The 4,008-nt window shown below is 46.9% G+C and overlaps 1 long non-coding RNA gene across 1 annotated transcript; it reads left to right on the plus strand.

Moving 5' to 3' along the window:
• The first annotated feature begins 1,571 nt into the window (after positions 1–1,571).
• LOC310699204 lies at positions 1,572–3,802 on the plus strand. Its single transcript, XR_014521995.1, has 3 exons — positions 1,572–1,673; positions 2,871–2,922; positions 3,739–3,802. It is a non-coding gene; the product is annotated as an uncharacterized lncRNA (long non-coding RNA).
• The last annotated feature ends 206 nt before the right edge of the window (positions 3,803–4,008 follow it).

Here is a 4,008-nt window from a genome sequence, read left to right on the forward strand (position 1 = left end):
TCTGGATACATAGAACAGAGAAACAGACCACTTTCTAAAATGTATGGAAGAGATATCATGAACCATAAAACCTTAACTGGAAGGCAAAACAGTAACCAAACTCCCACTCTTGCCCAGTTACGTCATCCCAAAGCTTGTTAAAGCATCATGCAGAGCCGTCTTTCTCATTGATCTTAGTGGTTCGTTGTGCCAGGGTGCCAGCCTCTCAGGGGCGCCCCAGCAAGTGGGGGAGCTGTGCGGCTTTGCCGACAGCTTCCCCTTTCCCTGCACACCCACCAGCTGTGTCCCGCCAATTATATGGCTAGCGTGCATGCAGCTTCCTTCCCAAGCCTCCGCAGGAGGAGAGAGATGCCCACAGATCCCAAGCCTCTGCATCTGCTAAAGATGGCCCTGCTCTCGGTCGTTGTCCTCCTCCTGCTTCCTGGCAAAAGGTGGCGTGCAGCCTTCCTGAGAGCCAGTGTGGTGTAGTGGTTAAGAGCGGTAGTCTCTTAATCTGGGGAACTGGGTTCGCGTCTCTGCTCCTCCACATGCAGCTGCTGGGTGACCTTGGGCCAGTCACACTTCTCTGAAGTCTCTCAGCCTCACTCACCCCCCAGAGTGTTTGTTGTGGGGGAGGAAGGGAAAGGAGAATGTTAGCCGCTTTGAGACTCCTTCGGGTAGTGATAAAGCGGGATATCAAATCCAAACTCTTCTTCTTCTTCTTCCTGGGCTGCCTTCTTGGTCGCCCCAAAGCTGGAGAGCATGGCCGCCAGCACGTTTTCCTGCTTCATCGCCACCATCATGCCAGGGATTGGGGCAGTGGGGAAGGCAGAGGACATTTTCCACTGCCCCCTCCCTTGTTTTGGAGTTGTGGGGGGCGGGCGGGGCGGAGGGATGTTTGCACCATGGCACCAGATATGCTTAAGATGGCCTTGGCCTCATGTATCATGCTCTTAAATACCATGGGGAAAGTCAAGTGTTGGCACAGTACTAGGGACATATTTCAGAATATAAGGTTGTCTTCAAGCTGCAGTTAGAATCAGAGAATTGTAGAATTGGAATACACCCTAAGTCCAGCCCCCTGCAATACCTGACAGATGCACCACCCACCCTCTTAAAAAAATAAAATAAAAAAATCCAGTGAAGGAGATTCGACTGCTGCAGGCAGGCAAGCAGGCAGCCCAGGTAGTGGGCAGCACAAGCAAGCTGTTTAGTGAAGGGGCGGGGTGTTTGTGTGTGTGTGCTTCACAGAGGGGTTTGCAAATTGCTCTGCGAAGTGCTTGCCCTCTTCTGTTAAATACAGCTGCAGTGGAGTTTAATGGAGGGGGAGCAGGTGCTTCAGAAAACTGCTCTTTGGTGCACCTCCCCACCACCACCTTTAAAAGGTTAAGTCTTGGGGTGAGGTGTAAAGGAAGGAGGTTGGTGAAGTATAAAAGGGGGAGGGATTGGTCAGGTGTGGGGATGGCAAGAGAAGCAAGCCAGGGCAGCTGCCTCTAGTACTTGCAAATGTATGTATTTCATCACTGATTTCTCCATGGAAACGAAGGGGTCGTATTTGGAAATATTCTATACTTTGTTTCATAGGATGTGTGCAGTGACTTTCCATACGATGTTTGCACAATGATAGAAAACCCTGTCTGTGGCAGTAACGGTGTAACATATATCAATTTATGTCTATTCTGTAAGGCCAAAAGGTGAGTACATTTGTATTGCTGTTTACCTTCCCGCCACAGGGGTACCTATTTATCTACTTGCACTGGTGTGCTTTGGACTGCTAGGTTGGCAGAAACTGGGGCAGAGCAACAGGAGCTCACCCGAGCGTGGGGATTGGAACCGCCAACCTTCTGATCAGCAAGCCCAAGAGGCTCAGTGGTTTAGACCACAGCGCCACCCACATCCCTCCATGGCATTTGCCTTTACCTACATTTGTATTAACCAATGTATGGGAAGGTAGAAAATGAGATATCCAGTAGAGCTTTCTGAAATATATAGGCAGGGGTAGCAACAAGATTTCCTGGGCTCAGTACACTGGGTGAGGAATGGGGTCCTTGCACCCCCCCTGTAATCTATTGATGAGCTGCTGCTTTTGTAGATATATTAACTTAGCCTAGCCTGCATCACAGTTACAAAGATAAGATGGGGGTGGGGGGAGGAAACAGAGGATAATGTACATAATCTTGAGTGTTTGATGCTACAAGTACATTCACCCTCATTGGTGGGTGGTGCTGTGGCCAGGCCCCAGACCCACAAGTGATTCAACAAATAGCAGGCTGGATCACCCAGCTGCCAGCATTCCCTTAGCAGGCCCAACCAGCCAATGGGGATGCTTGGGCCCACTCTGTATTGCCTGGTTCCTGCATCCATTTTCCAACCCTCCAAGTGTCCTTTTTTCCAGGGACGTCCTTGATTTAGAGAAGCTGTCCAGGTTTCTGATTTGATCCTGGAATGTCCCACTTTTCTTTAGGATGTCATTATTTTCATTGGAGAAATGTTGGAGGGCATGGAGTTATCCGACTCCTGAGCCATCTGAAGTCAATCATGTATAGGGAAGGTTTTTTTAAAAAAATGTTTAATGTTTTATTATCTTTTTATATATGTTGGAAGCTGCCCACAGTGGCTGGGGCAACCCAGTAAGATGTGTAGGGTATAAATATTAAAATTATCATTATGGAATGGGATGTCCCTATTTTCATCAGAGAAATGTTGGAGGGTGTGCATTTTCTCTACAATGCAATTCTATGCATGCCTACTGAAAAGTTTAACCATGGGTTAAACTGGATATGTTTCTTGTCTGTATTGCCTCATGTGTCTGTGTTCTTTACAGTGGATGTCTATTGAGAAGTAGACCCTTAGTCTCTCGAAACACAGCCTTATTATTTTTCTTTTTCTAGGGCAAGTGGAGGTGTTCTAACTATTGTTCATGAGGGTAAATGTGAGCCAAAGGTAAACCTCATTATTGCATTGTGATAATTTATTATTTATTATATTTCTTATCTATCCTTCACCGTGAAGTCCCAGGGTGGTTTACAATATATAAAAAACACAATATATTGTGGTTGTCCCCCACAAAAGCCTTTCCACTGCTTTCATTGCAGAGTCATGTCTATTTCTGTAGAGGCACATCAGGCTAAAGGCACTGGGTGCGTGTCTTTGTACATTCGCATACCAACTCACTCCCACAAAAGTTGAAATGCAGGCAAAGGGCTCTTTAAATCTCCTCTTCCCTGGTGTGAGCAGCTAAAGAAACTTTGGTACCTTCAGGTACCTCAGATGTTCAGTACCATTTCTCTCCACTTGTCTCCTGGCTGAGAAACTTCAAGGAGACAACTCTGCCCAAACACCTCTTGCTGTTCATACTGCAAAAACTATTTTCTCTATGTGTTAGCATGGAAGAAATAAAAATCTGAGATGAATAATATTGTGGGAAGGGGGGGAGCTGAGGTTGTGCCAGAAGTGGCAGCTGGAAAGCCTTTGGAGGCTAGATTTGGCGCTTGAGCCTGCAGTACTCTATCCTTCATGTCAGGTATGGCCAAACTTGGCCCTCCAGTTGTTTTGGGGCTACAATTCCCATCATTCCTGACTACTGTATTAATTGGGAGATAAAAAAATTATGATGTTGATAACCCTTTGGAGGAGATTTGGTTTAGCATACATTACAATACAGGTTCAAGGACTGATATGAGAAAAGCAAATGCAAGTTTTATTATGTATATCCTTAAACCAATTTTTAACACAGATTTTCTTTTCCAATTTATCTAGGAGGTAGAAGAGGAAAAGGAGGAGAAGAAGGATGAAGAAGAAGAAGAGGAAGAGGAAGAGGAGGGGGAGGAGGAGGAAGAGGAAGAAGAGGGGGAGGAGGAAGAGGAAGAGGATGGGGAGGAGGAGGAAGAGGAAGAAGAGGTGGAGGAGGAAGAGGAGGGGGAGGAGAAGGAGGAAGAGAAGGGGGAGGAGGAAGAGGAGTGGGAGGAGAAGAAGGAGGAAGAGAAGGGGGAGGAGGAAGAGGAGGGGGAGGAGGAAGAAGAGGAGGGG

Source organism: Podarcis liolepis, assembly GCF_965112155.1.
Source record: "Podarcis liolepis genome assembly, chromosome: 2".
Taxonomy (NCBI): Eukaryota; Metazoa; Chordata; class Lepidosauria; order Squamata; family Lacertidae; genus Podarcis; species Podarcis liolepis.